We start from the raw sequence: 21,591 nt of genomic DNA, 5'->3' as shown, positions 1-21,591 counted from the left end.
TTTCCTATTTAGAGAATCGCAATTTGCGATTCTCTAAATGGGGTTGCAATTTTAAGGAATCGCTATTTTAGCGATTCCTTAAAATTGCACTGCGAATGCCTTTCATACATTCTGAAAGGCATTTTTGCATTCGCAAACGGCCAAATTTTGCAATTCGCGCTGTTTGCGAATGCAAAATCGCTTGATACATCTGGCCCTTAGTCTTTTAATTACAATGCACCCTGATCTAGGACATATCATAGGGGTGATTTATATGTAATAAAAACAGAGTTCAAGGCTTGTCATGGGGCTTATTTTGCCAAGTCAAATTGGCAGTTTAAAACAGCATTCAGCTGGGACATGTTTCGATGGGTTCTTAAGTGAGTGGCTGAAAAGGTGCTGCAGGCCCACTTCTAGCATTAGGCCACAGGGGCCAGGGATACTGTATACTACTTTACTAGGGACTGATAAGTACATTAAATATGCTAATCAGCTGTAAGCCAATTTAACATGTTATAGGGAGTGAGCACAGGCACTTTAGCAAAGATTAGAAGTGGTAAAGTGCACAAAGTCCTAAGACCAACAAAAAAAATCAGCAAGAATAGGAGGGGTGAAGGCAAAAAAGTTTGGTGGATGTTGACCCTTCAGAAAGGGCCACGTCCAACAGGCGTGCTGAATTATTTTTACATGTCAAGATATTGATTTTATCTCTAGCCACAACAAGTGTGTATGTGGACTTCTCATCAAAATGTACTTAAGAGAAATCCTATCAAATCATAGTATCAATACCCTAAACGATCATCCCAATGTCCCAAGTTTCAAGCCTTGGATGACACCTTTGCATCTTTAACCTGACATGTGCCCCTATAGAGTGATACCGTACTACTATTTTTTCCATACTATGATAGGCACCCCAATTGCACCAGACCCTCTAGTGGCACTGCCGGGATACACACATGACATTTCCAAATATGTCCATAGATTTACCTCTATGGTGCTCCGCCTTGCCAATCGGGAACTGGCATTGTATTGGGATGGTAGGTACTGACCCACTGAATCTCCTTGGCTGAAACACATGACTCAATGCAACAAACTCAGTGAAGACTATGCACAGCTGCAACCCCATACCTCAATGCCTAAGGATATGTGGCAACCTTTGCAAGATTACTTACCTTGGAACCAAATGGCTTCGAATGAATACTATACCGTCCCATGTCATACATACTTACCCCTCTGATTCCTGGTTCCCCAACACCACTCCATGAACAGTCCATGGCTCAAGCACCATCTGCAATACTCTTATGCTGACAAACAGCAAGTAACTCATGTCTTTTGCCATTTCTTTTTGTAACTGAAGTGCCATGTGTCATGCTGATACTCATGTACCTCTATGCATGTGTTTTTTAGGAGTTGTCATTATTGCAGCATTCAGTAAACAAATTTAAAAAAAGAACAAAGGCAATAATCTACTGCCATACCTAGGGCCAGATGTATCACACTTTCCCACAGGGCAACACAGCAAGACATTTTACTGTGCTGTGCTGCATGAAGTGTAGGAAAGTACCATCTTGCCTGGCATGTTACCCCCATTTTTCACTGTATATATGTTGTTTTAGTTGTATGTGTCATTGGGACCCTGGTAACCCAGGGCCCCAGTGCTCATAAGTGTGCCTGAATGTGTTACCTGTGTAGTGACTAACTGTCTCACTGAGGCTCTGCTAATCAGAACCTCAGTGGTTATGCTCTCTCATTTCTTTCCAAATTGTCACTGACAGGCTAGTGACCATTTTTACCAATTTACATTGGCTTACTGGAACACCCTTATAATTCCCTAGTATATGGTACTGAGGTACCCAGGGTATTGGGGTTCCAGGAGATCCCTATGGGCTGCAGCATTTCTTTTGCCACCCATAGGGAGCTCTGACAATTCTTACACAGGCCTGCCACTGCAGCCTGAGTGAAATAACGTCCACGTTATTTCACAGCCATTTTACACTGCACTTAAGTAACTTATAAGTCACCTATATGTCTAACCTTTACCTGGTAAAGGTTAGGTGCAAAGTTACTTAGTGTGAGGGCACCCTGGCACTAGCCAAGGTGCCCCCACATTGTTCAGAGCCAATTCACTGAACTTTGTGAGTGCGGGGACACCATTACACGCGTGCACTACATATAGGTCACTACCTATATGTAGCTTCACATTGGTAACTCCGAATATGGCCATGTAACATGTCTATGATCATGGAATTGCCCCCTCTATGCCATCCTGGCATTGTTGGTACAATTCCATGATCCCAGTGGTACTGCCAGACTGCCCTTCCTGGGGTTTCACTGCAGCTGCTGCTGCTGCCAACCCCTCAGACAGGCAGCTGCCCTCCTGGGGTCCAGCCAGGCCTGGCCCAGGATGGCAGAACAAAGAACTTCCTCTGAGAGAGGGTGTGACACCCTCTCCCTTTGGAAAATGGTGTGAAGGCAGGGGAGGAGTAGCCTCCCCCAGCCTCTGGAAATGCTTTGTTGGGCACAGATGTGCCCAATTCTGCATAAGCCAGTCTACACCGGTTCAGGGACCCCTTAGCCCCTGCTCTGGCGCGAAACTGGACAAAGGAAAGGGGAGTGACCACTCCCCTGACCTGCACCTCCCCTGGGAGGTGTCCAGAGCTCCTCCAGTGTGCTCCAGACCTCTGCCATCTTGGAAACAGAGGTGCTGCTGGCACACTGGACTGCTCTGAGTGGCCAGTGCCACCAGGTGACGTCAGAGACTCCTTGTGATAGGCTCCTTCAGGTGTTAGTAGCCTTTCCTCTCTCCTAGGTAGCCAAACCCTCTTTTCTGGCTATTTAGGGTCTCTGTCTCTGGGGAAACTTTAGATAACGAATGCATGAGCTCAGCCGAGTTCCTCTGCATCTCCCTCTTCACCTTCTGATAAGGAATCGACCGCTGACCGCGCTGGAAGCCTGCAAACCTGCAACATAGTAGCAAAGACGACTACTGCAACTCTGTAACGCTGATCCTGCCGCCTTCTCGACTGTTTTCCTGCTTGTGCATGCTGTGGGGGTAGTCTGCCTCCTCTCTGCACCAGAAGCTCCGAAGAAATCTCCCGTGGGTCGACGGAATCTTCCCCCTGCAACCGCAGGCACCAAAAAGCTGCATTACTGGTCCCTTGGGTCTCCTCTCGGCACGACGAGCGAGGTCCCTCGAATCCAGCAACACCGTCCAAGTGACCCCCACAGTCCAGTGACTCTTCAGCCCAAGTTTGGTGGAGGTAAGTCCTTGCCTCACCTCGCTGGGCTGCATTGCTGGGAACCACGACTTTGCAGCTACTCCGGCCCCTGTGCACTTCCGGCGGAAATCCTTCGTGCACAGCCAAGCCTGGGTCCACGGCACTCTAACCTGCATTGCACGACTTTCTAAGTTGGTCTCCGGCGACGTGGGACTCCTTTGTGCAACTTCGGCGAGCACTGTTTCACGCATCCTCGTAGTGCCTGTTTCTGGCACTTCTCCGGGTGCTACCTGCTTCAGTGAGGGCTCTTTGTCTTGCTCGACGTCCCCTCTCTCTGCAGGTCCAATTTGCGACCTCCTGGTCCCTCCTGGGCCCCAGCAGCGTCCAAAAACGCCAAACGCACAATTTGTGTGTAGCAAGGCTTGTTGGCGTCCATCCGGCGGGAAAACACTTCTGCACGACTCTCCAAGGCGTGGGGGATCCATCCTCCAAAGGGGAAGTCTCTAGCCCTTGTCGTTCCTGCAGTATTCACAGTTCTTCAGCCTAATAAGAGCTTCTTTGCACCAACCGCTGGCATTTCTTGGGCATCTGCCCATCTCCGAGTTGCTTGTGACTTTTGGACTTGGTCCCCTTGTTCCACAGGTACCCTCAGTCAGGAATCCATCGTTGTTGCATTGCTGATTTGTGTTTTCCTTGCATTTTCCCTCTAACACGACTATTTTGTCCTTAGGGGAACTTTAGTGCACTTTGCACTCACTTTTCAGGGTCTTGGGGAGGGTTATTTTTCTAACTCTCACTATTTTCTAATAGTCCCAGCGACCCTCTACAAGGTCACATAGGTTTGGGGTCCATTCGTGGTTCGCATTCCACTTCTGGAGTATATGGTTTGTGCTGCCCCTATCCCTATGTTTCCCCATTGCATCCTATTGTAACTATACATTGTTTGCACTGTTTTCTAAGACTATACTGCATATTTTTGCTATTGTGTATATATATCTTGTGTATATTTCCTATCCTCTCTCTGAGGGTACACTCTAAGATACTTTGGCATATTGTCATAAAAATAAAGTACCTTTATTTTTAGTATAACTGTGTATTGTGTTTTCTTATGATATTGTGCATGTGACACTAGGTGGTACTGTAGTAGCTTCACACATCTCCTAGTTCAGCCTAAGCTGCTCTGCTAAGCTACCATTATCTATCAGCCTAAGCTGCTAGACACCCTATACACTAATAAGGGATAACTGGGCCTGGTGCAAGGTGCAAGTACCCCTTGGTACTCACTACAAGCCAGTCCAGCCTCCTACGAGGACAGGAATACAACATATCTATCTAGATATGACACATTCCTGTCTTATGGCTGCTCTGGTGCAAAGTTAGCAGCCAAGCTCCAAGGCAGGCACCCTTCTGCCATGGAACAAAGGTGTCTGTATTATGACCAGGATCGTGTGTGTGCAGCAAGGGACATCTTCCTGCACAAAAACAATCCTGTGAGGCATTTCCCTCTTTCTATGAATTCTGCAGAATGAAGCACATGTAGAAAGAGGAATGATTGAAAAGAAATAAACATATTTCGCCTTGTTACCTCCCCTAAAGAGGTATAGGATTCTTACACATTTGCAGGTCTATCACTTATGGTAAGTCGGGAGATGCACCAAAATATATGGGTGGATGTGTGGGAACACACATCTACCCATATATTGTACAATACATTTTTGTTTCCTAATTTATTGCTATGCATGGCAATAATACTGAAAAGCATAATATTCAACTGAGTGCAAGTATCAATTATTGCTTGAGAATTTGTCAGTGAAACTCAAACACAAACATGCAACTTGATAGACCAGTCATAGCACACAACTGAGTAATTCTCCACAGTAAACTTTCTTTCCAAGGGTGCCTTTTTCAGTGTTTTACAGATTTTCAACGCCTTGTAAGTTCACTTGCTTTCCAACAACCTCCTCAGGTTCATCCTGTCTCACTTTCCTATCCAACCTTAAGTGATAGTATCATAAAATTGCCATGTAGTCTCAAGCTGGGATTTATAAGTAAGCCCACTCCTCCTGAAGGAATCTTCCTCAAAACTAAAACCTTTCTGCTTCCTCAGTAACATAGGAGCGGAGATCAAAGCAAGTGATTTCCTGAAAGAAACGAAAAACTGTTCCTTCTGCACCATCAGAACTTAAGAATCCTGCTTCTTGCACAGTCAGGAACTTAATAATTTGTTGAAAGAATAATAAAAAGGGCAACAAGAGACAGATCAACCCATAGTGCTAGTGCAAAGTCAACAGAAGGTGCAAACTGGTACGAAGTGATGATTGTTTTTGTGCAGAAGAGTAGCCTGAAAGTAAGGCAGAGTAGCTCTGTGTGGATTGGCATTACTTTTGTTCAAGAGTGCATCTCATGAGTGGTGACTGGGCATTCCCACACTACCACCCAACCCATGGGGTAGTTCATGCTTAGACCCCCATAACATTTTGTCTGCATAAGGTATCCATTCCAAATGTATTTCCATTTTTCACAAAATCCTTTGGATTCCCAAAGTACCCAGGGTTTGTGGATTCCCTTGAACCGAGAAATTAGCCAAAATACAGCTAAATTTGTATTTTTGGGGTGGAAAAATGGGAAAAAGGTGCTGCAGACTAAAGCGTCTGATATTTTCCTGCAAATATCATCAATGAAGGGTTTGCAGTGCTAACAATCACCGTCTTTCCAGCTTTCAGGAACAGGCAGACTTTTATCAGAAAACCAAGGGCATGATTTAAACTTTTTTAGTGCTGCATTTGCATCATCTTTTGATGCAAAAGTGGTGCAAACTTACAAAATATAATTGAGGCCCCAAATTTTCAACCCACTTTTGGGATTTTAATAAAACATAGCCCATTTCTCCTATTTTTGTGCTTTCAACCTCCTTCCAGTTAGTGGCAGAAATGGGTGCAAAACCAGGGGTGGATCCAAGACAGCTATACATTTGTGAAAAGTAGAAAACAATCTGAATTCAGCAAGGGGTGATTTGTTTAGATCCTTCAAGGTTTTCCTATAGAAAGTAACAGTTGAAGTAGACAAAAATATTAAAAGTGAGTTGAAAAAACAGCCAGTTGAGTCTATCTGTAACTTCTTCTAAGTACGCCATAGTTTTGAAAGCAATATTCAGTTGCATTCAATGGACCTTTCTGGTTGTGGGAATATATATGGCTTGTAGTTTCACAAAGAACCTAGGTACCCAGACCCAATAACTGAGCTGCACCTTGTAATGGTTTTTCATATAAAGAGTGAAAAGTAGGTCTCAAGGAAACCTATGTATTTTTAGAATGAGCATACGTTATTGAGTTTAGATATAGTGGTTATTTGCACATCTTTGAATTTATGGGTACCCATCTTAGCATATAAATTAGAGGGCATTTCTCAAAATGACTTCTTTCTTAATCACTGTCTTACAATTCGAAGGCACAAATGCAGAGAAAGACAATTGGCAATAACACTTGTTCTAGTATTCTGTACTCTTCCAAATCTCCTGATGAAAATGGTACCTCACTTGCATGGGTAGGCTTAGTGCCCGCAACAGGAAATGGTCCAAAACCCAATGTGAACACATCGCATTTCATCACTTATAATTAACCCTTTTTTTGCAATGCGCCAAGCTGTGAATATTGGGCCCTAGCTCAGCCAGCACCTGGGGAAACCTAGCAAACCTGTACATTTATCAAAGCTAGACACCTAGGGAAATCCAGGATGAGGTGACTTGTGTGGCTCTCACCAGGTTCTGTCACCCAGAATCTTTTGCAAACCTCATAATTTGTCTTAAAAAAACAAATTTTCCTCACATTTCTGTGGTGGTACGTTCTGGAATCTGAGGAGATCCACAAATGTCTTTCTACCCAGCATTTCCCCAAGTCACCTGCTAAAAATGATACGTCATGCCCATGACAGGAAACGGCCCAAAATGCAACGTGGACAGATCACATTTTTCCACCCAGAATGAACCCTCTTTTTGCAATGTGCCTTGCTGTGGATTTTGGACCATAGCTCAGCCGGGACGTAGGGAAACCTAGCAGTCCCAGAAGTGTCTGAGTCTGGTAGGTTTTTTCAGGTGGCAGCGTACCCAAGGTCAAAAAGTGCAGACGCTCATCATTGGAAGTAGGATGATATCTGAAGATAGTTAAACTCTCTTGGCTCATGTGTAAAATCAAAATGCAAAAGAGACAAATACCTTCTTGCGTGCTTTGGGATCAGATGCTTTAATTTATAGGGGCAGAAAGACTGTTGCCCCTTTCAGTTATGTATGTGGGATAACCATGACCAAGGTGGTGGGCAGCCCCCACCACTCTATTTATTTTTATTTCCTTGGCATCAAGTGGGCTGTCTGTCCCCCTCAAAGACCCATTTATTTGAGGTGGGGGCATGGCCAGGTCCCCACTCCTCTATTATTTAAAAAAATTATCTTCTCTGGTGTCTAATGGGCTTTCTGCCCCCACCCCCCAGAGGACTGACCAGGGTTAATAATCCCCATCTGCCCCCCAGGGGCATAGAAAGACTTTGGTCATTTTTGCAGGAGAAGGGGGCATTGTCATGCCCATTCTGGGCAACCCCCACCCCTACAATAACTTAAAAAAAAATCCCTGGAGTGTAGTGGGTTTTTTGCCCACCCGGGGGAGGATCGGAGGTAATAACCCCCATCTGCCTGCTGGGGGGGAAGAAAATGTGCCCATTTGTGTTTCAGAGGGTATCAGTATTGGTATGCCCATTTTGGGAAGCCTTCAGCCCCTATGTGTTAAAAACAATCCCTGGCGTCTAGTGGGCTATATGACGCTTCCGGGGGACAGATCAGGGGTAGTAACCCCCATTTACCCCCGGAGGGTAAAAAGACTGTTTCTATTTATTGGGTGGGTGGGGGCATTGGCATGCCCATTTCGGGCAGCCCCCAACCCTATATATTAAAAAAAGAATCCCTGGTGTGTAGTCAGTTTTCTGCTCTCCCCTGGGGGGACAGGTAGGTGGATATTGCCTCCATCTGCCCCCGCAGGGTAGGCAAAAAGACTTAGGCCCATATTTATACTTTTTTAGTGCCACATTTGCATCGATTTTTGACATAAACTTACAAAATACAATTGTATTTTGTAAGTTTGCGCTGCTTTTGCGTCAAAAAATGACGCAAATGCGGCGCTAAAAGAGTATAAATATGGGTCCGAATGTGCCTAAAAGATTGAGGGAGAGCAAAAGCCCTTACCTATGGGGCCACTCCTTGGGGATTGTCCTCCAGTGCGATCCCCATGCAGGGATCCACTAGAGAGGGGTACCATTCAGAAAGGTAGATTCTCCCCTCTCCAATGATACCTCTACAGTCTGCCTAGGTGCTCTGGACTGAGATAGCTCCCTGAGCACCTAGGCAGTGACAGTGAAATGAGCCAATTGTATCATTTCACTTTAATTTTCAGTGACATGACGTCAGCGCATTGTGCACATCGATCGTCATTTCACGGAAAACTAAAAACAGCCTTAGGAGCTGGGGAAGCTACTTTTTAGCTCACAAAGCTGTTTTTGCCAGAAGGAAATCCCACTGGTGCAGGCACAGCCTTGGGAGCTGGGAATGCTATTCTATAGCTAACAGGGCTGTTTTTGGCAGAAGTAAATTCCTTTGGTGCCTGCAACAGAGGGATTGCCTGTGTGGTGTGTGTTGATGTCTGGGAGCCGTCCTATGCACATGAACACAATGATGTCAGATGGCTTCCAGCCATCCGACGCAAAGAAGGTGTTAATTAAAATCCTACCAAATGAAGTGGGAATTTGTTCAAAAGACAGACTTTGGTATTCACACTTAAAATACACTGTGGCAGGGACCACTTCAGAATTTTGGGAGTCCTGGCCCAAACGTATTTTGGAGTCCCTGTGTGCAACAACCTTGGATTTATGATCCAATTTCAGGCCTTTTATTCCCTCTTTGACAAGGTCACTGACAGTGCACAGGCACACTCCTTCACATTCTAAATGTTTTTACATCTAATATTCAGGGATGGTGACCTGTATTTTTAATATTGTAACACAGTAGCAGCTCACTAATATTACTGCAGATAATCTCTAAGACACCCTCTCATTTCTCAAATGTGAGTTCCTGTTTTGATCTGAAACAAACTTTTTATTTACAGATGTTGTATGAAACATAAACACAAACTTTCTCTGCGAAATGTCGGCAATAGACTCTCATACACGACCCACATTAATGATAAACTGAGTAAAAAAATAATAATAAATTAAGTAAAAATTGTATTTAAAACAATGGGGCAGATTTAAGAAAAGTGGTGCTGCACCCAGTGCAGTGCCACTTTCCTTGTGCCCCTTAGCGTACACCTACTACCACCATCTGTGCGTCATATTTAAAGTACGATGCACCATGGTGGAGGGTAGGGCAATAGCGTCAGCATTTTTTACACTATTGATGTACTTCTAAGGGTTACCGCCACAATTTTGGTACTAACCCTGAACAGTACACAGGAGCCCATTGTAACCAATAGTGTGCCCCCTTCTAATGCCTGCTCTGAGCAGGCATTAAAAATGCCAAAAAAATGTTGCAAAGAAATCTTTATGATTTCTTTGTGTAATTTTTTCACCCCTTGCATACATTGTGCCCGGCACAGGCATAATGTGGCAGAAGTGGTTACAAGGAGCACAATGAATGCATTGTGCCACTTTGTAAATATCGTGAGGTGTTTTTGCCATAATATGGCCAGATTAGCATCAAAACAAAATAATGCGATATATGGTGCAATGGGCTCTTAAATCTGCCCCAATCTGTTTAAGAATTATTCCAGGGCATCAGGGCAAGACTCTCTGCAGAACAGGGCTGGCTCTATCTGGGGTTTCCTTAAAGGTTGAGGCCTCGGGTCAGAGCCCACTTTACCCATGCATTAAAATGTCTCTGCACAGTGGCTGAAATAAGTGCAGGTAAGAACTAATTCAAGAATGCGCTGCAAATACGAGTCAGGTATGCTTGAAGAACAATTTCTTTAATGAGCATAAAATGGCTCAAATAGTCTAACTGATTTTAATACCTATTTCTGAGAGAACAGGGCTGATTGCAGAGCCCCCTTACTTTTTGACCCTATTTTCCACTTTTTGCTGGTGTTTTCCTGACTCTGATGGTGCCCTGTGTACTGCTAACCAGTCCCAGGGCCTGTGCTCTGTGTAAAATCAGTATGGAAATTAGGCTAATTATAATTGGATAAGTAAACCTACCAATAAGGTCCCTAGTAAATGGTAGGGCATGTAGGATTAGGGACCCCAGAATAGCTAGTGCACCCATGGGTGCACTGCTGAGGTGCCCAGTGTCATTTTAAAGGAAGGCCTGCCTTGCTGGCAGCTTTTAAACTAAAGTTATATGCAAATTCGACTTTGCAATCAAAAGTAGTTCCAAAGTCTTAAACTACCTTATGTCTACATATAAGTCACCCCTAAAGTGTGCCCTATATGCCCCTAGGGCTGGGTGCCATGTAACTATAAGCAGGGACCTTATAAAAATCGTTTTATAAGCCCTGGTGAGGTAAAAGAGCCAAATATGGGTCCGAATGTGCCTAAAAGTTTGAGGGAGAGCAAAAGCCCTAACCTATGGGGCCACTCCCCACTACCTGGTGCTTACTGGAGTGGATCTCTCCTAGGGGATTGTCCTCCAGTGCGATCCCCATGCAGGGATCCACTAGGGAGGGGTACCATTTACAAAGGTAGATTCTCCCCTCTCCAATGATACCTCTACAGTCTGCCTAGGTGCTCTGGACTGAGATAGCTCCCTGAGCACCTAGGCAGTGACAGTGAAATGAGCCAATTGTATCATTTCACTTTAATTTTCAGTGACATGACGTCAGCGCATTGTGCACATCGATCGTCATTTCACGGAAAACTAAAAACAGCCTTAGGAGCTGGGGAAGCTACTTTTTAGCTCACAAAGCTGTTTTTGCCAGAAGGAAATCCCACTGGTGCACGCACAGCCTTGGGAGCTGGGAATGCTATTCTATAGCTAACAGGGCTGTTTTTGGCAGAAGTAAATTCCTCTGGTGCCTGCAACAGAGGGATTGCCTGTGTGGTGTGTGTGGATGTCTGGGAGCCGTCCTATGCACATGAACACAATGATGTCAGATGGTGTTAATTCAAATCCTACCAAATCAAGTGGGAATTTGTTCAAAAGACAGACTTTGGTATTCACACTTAAAATACACTGTGGCAGGGACCACTTCAGAATTTTGGGGGTCCTGGCCCAAAAGTATTTTGGAGTCCCTGTGTGCAACAACCTTGGATTTATGATCCAATTTCAGGCCTTTTATTCCCTCTTTGACAAGGTCACTGACAGTGCACAGGCACACTCCTTCACATTCTAAATGTTTTTACATCTAATATTCAGGGATGGTGACCTGTATTTTTAATATTGTAACACAGTAGCAGCTCACTAATATTACTGCAGATAATCTCTAAGACACCCTCTCATTTCTCAAATGTGAGTTCCTGTTTTGATCTGAAACAAACTTTTTATTTACAGATGTTGTATGAAACATAAACACAAACTTTCTCTGCGAAATGTCGGCAATAGACTCTCATACACGACCCACATTAATGTTAAACTGAGTAAAAAAATAATAATAAATTAAGTAAAAATTGTATTTAAAACAATGGGGCAGATTTAAGAAAAGTGGTGCTGCACCCAGTGCAGTGCCACTTTCCTTGTGCCCCTTAGCGTACACCTACTGCCACCATCTGTGCGTCATATTTAAAGTACGATGCACCATGGTGGAGGGTAGGGCAATAGCGTCAGCATTTTTTACACTATTGATGTACTTCTAAGGGTTACCGCCACAATTTTGGCACTAACCCTGAACAGTACACAGGAGCCCATTGTAACCAATAGTGTGCCCCCTTCTAATGCCTGCTCTGAGCAGGCATTAAAAATGCCCAAAAAATGTTGCAAAGAAATCTTTATGATTTCTTTGTGTAATTTTTTCACCCCTTGCATACATTGTGCCCGGCACAGGCATAATGTGGCAGAAGTGGTTACAAAGAGCACAATGAATGCATTGTGCCACTTTGTAAATATGGTGAGGTGTTTTTGCCATAATATGGCCAAATTAGCATCAAAACAAAATAATGCGATATATGGTGCAATGGGCTCTTAAATCTGCCCCAATCTGTTTAAGAATTATTCCAGGGCATCAGGGCAAGACTCTCTGCAGAACAGGGCTGGCTCTATCTGGGGTCTCCTTAAAGGTTGAGGCCTCGGGTCAGAGCCCACTTTACCCATGCATTAAAATGTCTCTGCACAGTGGCTGAAATAAGTGCAGGTAAGAACTAATTCAAGAATGCGCTGCAAATACGAGTCAGGTATGCTTGAAGAACAATTTCTTTAATGAGCATAAAATGGCTCAAATAGTCTAACTGATTTTAATACCTATTTCTGAGAGAACAGGGCTGATTGCAGAGCCCCCTTACTTTTTGACCCTATTTTCCACTTTTTGCTGGTGTTTTCCTGACTCTGATGGTGCCCTGTGTACTGCTAACCAGTCCCAGGACCTGTGCTCTGTGTAAAATCAGTATGGAAATTAGGCTAATTATAATTGGATAAGTAAACCTACCAATAAGGTCCCTAGTATATGGTAGGGCATGTAGGATTAGGGACCCCAGAATAGCTAGTGCACCCATGGGTGCACTGCTGAGGTGCCCAGTGTCATTTTAAAGGAAGGCCTGCCTTGCTGGCAGCTTTTAAACTAAAGTTATATGCAAATTCGACTTTGTAATCAAAAGTAGTTCCAAAGTCTTAAACTACCTTATGTCTACATATAAGTCACCCCTAAAGTGTGCCCTATATGCCCCTAGGGCTGGGTGCCATGTAACTATAAGCAGGGACCTTATAAAAATCATTTTATAAGCCCTGGTGAGGTAAAAGAGCCAAATTTGTTTTTCCCTCATTGTAGTGAATGGCTTCCATAGGCGGGAACGGGGAGACTCTATTTTAATTTTTAAAGTCCCCTTAAGTAATAGATACCAGAAGTTTGGTATCAAATTAATTATTATAATAAATCCCACAACTTTCAGTTGTGGGATTTAATATCTTAGGCAGGTAAAGAGTTTTAAACTTTACCTAAAAAGTTGCCAACTTCAACCCTGCAGTGTTTTTACTGCTGTGCTCTGATTGGCCAGCCTCTGGCAGCCTGCCTTGATGAGGTGTGAAGTGGCCTGGCTCCACACAAAGAGATGTGCCTGGGAGAGCAGGTCTTCCCTCAGCAGATGGTGAAGCAGGAAGGGGGAGGGATGCCAAACTGGTCTTCAAAGGCAATGAAGGACATTTGGAGCAGCCCAGCAACACCCTCACATCCTGCAAACCCAGACAATTAGGTGCCCCCTTGATTATATTAGGAGAGGGCAGAAGAGGGGTGTGTTTAGGATTTTTAGCCACACCAGTGGGTGGGCTCAGCCAGATGTAACCTCCAAAAATCAATTTCAGCCTTGATGGATTTTTTAGCAATGTTGCTCCCTGGGATTGATTTTTGGCACACTTCCCAAGAAGTGGTCATCACAGGGGGAAGGACCCTACACCTGATTGGAGAACAAGGACCCCCTGTTTTTCACCCAGGAGCAGGGATAAAACTGGAAGACCTGCACCCACACCTCAGTTCCCTACCATATCCCTATCGGGAAGAACTACAGAAGAAGAAGGACTGCCCTGCTGGACCCCTGGCCTGCACTTGGACCCTGCACTCTGAAGGACTGCACCAGCTGCGCACTTGGGCTTCACCACAAGAAGGACTTTGCCTGGCTTCAACTGGTTCAAGGAGGGACTCCCTGTTTGCTTCAGGTGTAAAATTGCTAACCAGAGTCCCCTGCACCAACTCCTGAAGAAACCAACCAGCTGACCACTGTCCATTGGCCAAAAAAAGGAGTTTGCGCCAGGTGCATTCTGGGAGTTGTAGTCCACACCCCCAAAGGAGCATCTCAGAGCTTCTGGAACCTTGGTGTGAGCTGTGGACCCCAAAATAACCTTAAAGGAACATCTGGAGGAAGATCTGCCGCAGCAACTCTAGCCGAATTGCCTCAACCGCGACCCGGCCTGACTTGCAGGTTCGTCCCAGTGAAGAAAATCTCCAAAAAAAGAGACTAAGGCCCTCATTATGAACATGGCGGTCCATTCCACACCACTGGCGGTAGAAACCGCCAACAGAGGAGCGGTCCGTAACGCTAAATAATGAACCAAATGAAACTCACTCATCCCGCGCACCACCCACCGCCAGGAAAGGAGTCCCGCTGACGATGGCAGAGACCGCCCACAGGCCGTCGGAAAGGCCCAACCCGCCCATCAAATTATGAACCACCATTCCGCCGCCAGTTTTGGGGCGGGAACCACCGCCACACAAAGCCAGGCAGAGAAAGAAACAAATAGAAGGAAACACCTACCGGAGGTCAACAAAACGTGCAGCGGCAGCCATGGACAGAGAGCTGCAGGTCATGCCAGCCTTGCTCCTTGCCATAATTCTACACGACGAGACCGCCGACGAAGACAACGACGGTAAGTACCGCAACCTTCAAAACAAGGGAGGAAAGGGCAAAGTTACATTCCCACCCACCCCGCAAGCTCCCCCAAACCCTTCGCAGCAACAATAGTCAGACAACCCACAGCAAGAGGGATGTACCCATCCGAAGGCCACTGCACCTTGGTCATAGGACATACAATAGCACCACAGCCATAAATTATTTTAACAAACACCAGGGTGGAACTGCGTGCAGCCCAAACACAGGCCACACAGAAACTTTATTCAGTAGCTCAGTGAGCTAAATGATGCTAACAGGGCCAATGGCCAGTCCATAAACAGCCAATTGTCCTTGGCCACAACGGGCCACACCTGACTCCCACAAGTGCTGGGTACTCCACTCAACAGGGCCCCATAGGGGGATCCAGGCACCTCACGGAATGAGGGCAGGGGGGTGGGGGGATTTACGACAGGGGTGGGACTTTGACTGGCGTGAGGAGGTTGGAGGGGGGTGGGCTTCTCCTTTGAAGGGGGTGGGAGCTGTTTGGCTCGGGCAGAGCAGGATGCCTTGGGCTCTGAGCGGGCCTTCTTCTTAACTGGAGAAGAGGCATGGGAATGGGAAGGTTGGATAGGGGTGGGCTGCGATGTGTAAGGAGTGGAAAGGGCAAGGCGGTCGGCACGTTTCGGGACAAGACGGGGTGGGCCAGTGGGTTCGAACAGTTCTACACGGGAGAGGAAACATTTTTTGGGAGCAATTGGGGTGGGCGTGGATGAGGGTGTGGGAGTGGAGGCAGAGGGAGTTGATTTATGGGGTGTAGATGTGCATGTAGTGGGTGCCGGTGACTGCTCAGTATGCTGTGGTGTGGTGGATGTCTGATGGGTGGGTGTCTTGGTGCGTTTGAGTGTTTTTGGAGGTGGGGGTGGACACAGTCGAGAAGACAGACAGCTAGTGTTGATGTATGTTGGGTGGGTGTCTGCAAGTCGGGTGAGTGTGCTGCATGTGTCAACTACAGTGGAGGTGATGAGTGCAGGTGTGGTGTATGGGGTGCATGTATGGCTGTCTGCTATTGTGGTGAGTGCATGAAGAGGAGCAGTAACAGTGAGTGAAGGTGCAGTGCATGAGGGTGTGCATGTAGAGGGGACAGACAGGGATGCGGAAGAGGCGGGCACACTGGGGGAAGTGGACGTTGTTGTGTTTGCAGGTGTCTGTTGGCTGTGTGAATGCTTGTGGTGGGATGTGTGGTGCTTGTGTTTGGAAGTGTGTTTCTTGTGTGTTGATATGCTTGACTGCGTATCTGAATGTGTGCCTTGGACGGGTGGAGGGAGTGGGGTGCTGGAAGGGGTAGAGGAGGTTGGAGGGGGGACGGAATGGCCAGAGAAACTGGCTGCCATCCAAGAGGAGCCCAGAGTCTGAAAAGATCTCTGTACCATCCAGATAGGCATTAGTCTGCTGCACCTCTGATGCTAGCCCCTGGATGGCATTGACGATGGTTGTCTGCCCTACAGAGATGGTTCTCAGGAGGTCAATAGCTTCCTCTGTGAGGGCAGCAGGGCTGACTGGGGCAGGGGAGGAGGTGGCTGGGGCGAAGGAGAGGCCCACCTTTCTGGGTGGGCGGGCACGGCCAACTCGGTGGGGAGCAGAAGGGAGGGCGCTGATGGTATGGGTGGTGGCGGAAGATCTCACGGTCGTGATTTCTCCACTAGTGTCCGCCACCTCCGGAGGACCCCCATCGGAGAAGGTTTCAGAGTCACTACCCCATGATGTAGTAGCCTCACCGTGGAAGTCCCATCACCCTCCCACCCACTGGTCCCCTGGGCGTCCGTTGTCTCTGCCTTGGAGGATCCATGGGCCGCTGTCTCCCCACTAGCCGGTGCCTCAGCTCCCTCGCCTGATGTTGATGCTGTACCAGACACACAAAAGAGAACAGGGATGGGAAGACAAAACAGGAGAGACACTTGTAAGTAGCTGCATGCTGATACACAATGGCCAGACATACACCTACCCAGAAGACACATCCAACAGACACCACCGTGCACTAGGCCCATGACCATGGCCCTGACTACAGTGCAGTATACTGACCTACACCCATATCCTGTCATTGCATTGAAGCTGAGGTAGGTGAAACCTTTCAGGGACACCCCTACACCCTTTGGGGAGCAGACAGTAGCTGGACACCAGTCAAAAACCCTGCTCTAAGCACCATGAGCCCTATCGCACACACACACTCATCCTTCCAGGCTGAAGTATGGGCTGTGAATACTCACCCCCTTGTGACTGCTGTGCAGCCTTCAAGCGCCCATTCAGGTCTGGGTACGCCACCACCAGGATCCTTTGCATGAGGGGGGGCAGTGCCAGACGGGCACCCCTACCACGTTGAGAGGACTTCCCCAACTGGGCCTCACTGATCTTCCGCGCCCAGCGCCACAGGTCCTCCCACCTCTTACGACAGTGGGTGCTCCTCCTTGGTGATGGCATGCCAATGTGCTCCTTCTGGTGGGCGCTGACCTAGTAGGTAGACACAGAGAAGAAACATAGGTCAGGCACCTGCACAATGGCAATAGCTGGCTGATTGTTAGACATAGGACAGACAGTACTCCCAGACATGCAGGACAGTGGCATGCAGCATTCCATGCACCAAGCCCCATCCAGGCTCACAGGAGCGGACAGCTGAGCAATCCACTCCATCCATTACACACACAGTGCCCCCCAAACCCAGACTCACCTGTACCTCTGTCCGGCCGTAGAGTCTGCCGTACAGGGGCAGGACCCCTTCCACCAGTTTCTCCAGTACTTCCTGGCTGAATGCTGGGGTCCCATTATCCTGTACCATGTGGAACATCCATAGCCAGAGGCAGGCCACAGCAGTACACAGAGTCACAGTCGGCGGCAATCATGATATGCCAGGATTCCCCATTGTCATCCATGTTAGCCAATGAGGGTGCAAACAGCGGTCAACACCGCCATGTGCTGTGACGTCAACCGCTAACGGTCTTGGGTCACTTCCACAACTAAGGGGCAGAACTACATTGGGCAGACATTTTGCAATCACCTACGCATCTTGAAATCCAAATTACTCACAATGCTGGGCCTACTAGCCATATGAAGCACCTATGTCTCTATCCATAGAGTATATAATCGCACATGGTTTATTCCGTTCGCTCTTAGTGATGTCAATGTACATCTGTCAGGTTGCAGTTATTGTACAGACACTACTATGAAGAATGCAGTGAATGTGTTTAGCAAATATGCCAATGTATTTGTGCACATGACTCCTTGTTCTTACCCCTCACAGGTACCGACCCTTGTGGCGAGGAAGGGCACCATCTGTGTACAGACCACTTGTGGATATGGGGACCATGGTGGAGCGTCAGATCATTATGACTTACAGACTCACACGTGCAACTATTCAGGACCTATGTGCATTACTGGCTCCTGCACTGACGCCTGAAAAACGTAATCAGCATGCCATTCCAAATGAGGTGCAGGTGCTCTCGGCACTACATTTCCTGGCCACAGGCTCTTTCCAAGTGACACTGGGCATGGGTGCTTGTCTCTCACAGCCAATGTTCAGCCAGGTACTGACAAGATTTTTGAATGCTTTTGTACAACATCTGCAATCCTATGTGTGATTCCCCCAAAGTGTTGAGGTCCCTGCCATCAAGTCAGACTTCTATGCCTTTGCAAACATTCCCCATGTTATTGGTGCCAACGATGGAACCCACATACCGATAATCCCCCCAAGAGTGAGTGAACAGGTGTACAGAAACAGGAAGAACTTTCACTCCATGAACATCCAATTGGTATGTACTGCAGACCAGTACATATCCCATGTGAAGGCCATGTTTCCAGGTTCAGTCCATGATTCATTTGTTTTGAGGAACAGTAGTGTGCCACAAAAGACTGAACAACTCCAAGAGGACAGAGGGTGGATCATAGGTAAGTGTGCCTGTCACTAACTGACACTTTGCAGCAAAACAGCCTGTCAGACTAAGGACATTCCAATGGCGACTCTGTATTGACCATTTCTCTATGTGATTCTGGCTATCCAAACTTGTGTTGGCTCCTGACACCTGTGAGGAATCCCAGGACGGATGCAGAGAGGAAATACAATGAGGCCCATGGACGTACTAGGAGGGTGATAGAGCATACTATAGGTCTCCTGAAGGCTAGATTCCGGTGCCTACATATCTCTGGGGGTTCCCTGGCCTATGGGCCTGATAAGGTGTGTAGGATGGTTGTGGCATGCTGCATGTTGCACAACGTGGCAGTGAGACATTCAATCCCCCTTTTGGAGGTGGAGGGTGCTATAGGTCCTGATATGTTACCTCAGAGAGGTGAGGAGAGTGATGGTGAGGATGAGGAAGGGGAAGATGTCAATTCCAGAAACCAACTGATACAACTCTACTTCCAATAACTGTCTGGGACTTCAGCCTGTATATGTGGTTAGTGACTGATACTGTAAGTGTGCCATGACATCGAGGGGGGATTGGACATGATATGCGAGTCATGGACCTCTTCAGCACGGTACAGATAGACAATATATGCATTCCCTTCTTGACTGTTTAGAAATACACTGTACCACCACCATGCACATTTGACAATAAAGTTTATCCCTGCCTGTTGCATCATTACTCCACTTTGTTCAACATTGAAGACAGGGGACAGTGTTACAGGTGAGATATGTTGTTTATTGGTGGAATACAGTGAAATGTGCTATGTACAGCGATGGAAGTCGTAATGGTTGGGTGTCCTCAAAACCGACTTGGTTGCAGGCCTGTTTGATATCATAGGTGGGTCCTATTTGTAGTTTAGTACTTTATTTAGCCCTCAGCTAAGTGCAGTTGGTGAATGGGTGGGATGGTTGCTTGGCAGTAGTAGCAGTGTCAATTGATGGAAGGGGGCTTGTTTTTAGCTGGGTTTCCAGTGCCGTATCTTGGCCTGAGACTACGTTTGGGCTCCTGCTGTGGAGCTACTTGGGGTGACATGGTTGGGCCTTGTGATTCCTGGGAGGGTATTTCCTGTGCTCTTTCAGCTGCTTGGGACAATTGTTGCTGGTTGTCCAGGGCTGTTGTGGGGGCCTCTTGTCAGGTGTGGGTGTAGGAGGGTTTTTTGACCAACTGTTGCAGTGCTCCAGCAATGGTGGCCATTGTGGCATTTTGTTCTTTCCACTGCTCCATGGCCTGTTGGTGGTGTTCCAGCTGCATCTTCTGACTTTGCTCCATGGTGTTACAAACTGTGGCAACCTGTCTTGGGTATGTTGGTATACCCCCAATACCTCTGCGTTGACGTCCTGGGCTGCTACATCTATCCGGTGCCCTACCCCCTGACCCACTGGGGCACTTGGCCTGTGTCCCCTGCGCAGGTCTTGATGTGCCACTAGTACTGGGGACCTCGTCTTCCTGCATGTTGGTGGTGGGAGACTGTGGCCTTTGTTGCTGTGTTCCACCTGTTTGTGCCCTGGGTCCACTGGTGTGGGCACGCCTCCCATGGCCTGCTGGTCTTGACTGGGTGTTAGGGGTGACAGTGGTTTCCTGGGTGGGGCTCCTGCATGGTGAGCATCCAGGGCTGTGTGAGGGGCCTGCCTGCTCATCAGTGTCCAGGGATCCTTCATCAGTGTCCTGTGATGTGCCTCTGTCTCCCTGGAATGCTGTGGCACCCTTTGTCCCCTCCATTACGGTTGCATGGGTGGTGGTGCCTGTTGGGGGACATTGAAATGTTTGTTACATATGCATGAGGGTTAGAGGTAGACTGTACTGTGCAATTTAGTGCTGGCGTGCCTTTCAGTGGCCTTCGGGGTGCCTTTGTGAGGTGGACATTGCATTTAGTGGTAGTGGTGGGGTTACATTGTGGTGGGGGTTATTATTCCATTGTGGGTACGTGCAGGGGTGGGTGGCTGTGCACAGCGGGAGTGATGTGGGCCTGGTAGTGAGTTGTGGGTGATGCAGGGTGGTGGATGTGGTGGGTAATGGCTGGGAGGGGTGTGGGTCTAGGTGGGTGCGGGTGGGGTGGGTTGGTGCATGCATTACAGGTGTGGTGTATATGGGGTAAATATAGATGACTTACCCGAGTCCATTCCTCCAGTGAGTCCAGTGAGTCCCTCTGGGTACAGGATGGCAAATACCTTCTCCTCCCCGTCTGTGTAGTCAGGTGGTGTGGGTGGCGGTCCTCCCCCAGTCTTCTGCACTGCGATGTGGTGCCTGGATGCCATGGCCCAGACTTTCCACCGCAGGCCGTTCCATTTCTTGCAGATGTCGTCCCTGGTGCGTGGATGGTGTCCCACTGCATTCACCCTGTTGACAATGGTCTGCCACAGCTCCATTTTCCGGGCGATGGGTGTGTGCTGCACCACGGAGCTGAATATTTGTGGCTCCACTTTTAGGATCTCGTCCATCATGGTCCTTAGCTCCCTTTCGGTGAAGCGTGGATTTTTGGGGGGGACATGGTGAGGGTGTTGGATGGCGTCGGGACTGGGGACGGTGTTTGTGTGCTCCTGTGTGGGTTGTTATGCGTGTCCTGTCTGCTGGCATTCTCTGTCTGGCTCTGGTGCTCTCCGTCTTCTGGTGCTGGTTTCCTTGCAAGGGATTGTGGGGTGTGTCTGGGGGTGTTTTGTAGTGTTCGGGATGTGTGTCAGGTGTGTGGGTGCTAAGCCTAGCCAATGTGTGCACTGGTTGCTGATGGGCCCACTTGCGGCCCATGGCGGTCGCAGCCACCAATGGTCGTCCGGCCTCCACTGTCCGCCGAGGTGGTTTGTGCATCATTGTTTGGAGGGCGGGATGTGGGTGTGCTTGGCGGTGGCAGGGTGGGGTGGGCCAGGATTCCCGCCAACAGGGTCCTGGCGGGGAGCGGTGGTGTAGGAATGTTTGGCGGGATTGTTTTTTTTGTTCATTATATGGTG

This window comes from Pleurodeles waltl, chromosome 2_2 (assembly GCF_031143425.1).
Source record: "Pleurodeles waltl isolate 20211129_DDA chromosome 2_2, aPleWal1.hap1.20221129, whole genome shotgun sequence".
Lineage (NCBI taxonomy): Eukaryota > Metazoa > Chordata > Amphibia > Caudata > Salamandridae > Pleurodeles > Pleurodeles waltl.
This window is presented reverse-complemented; position numbering follows the sequence as displayed.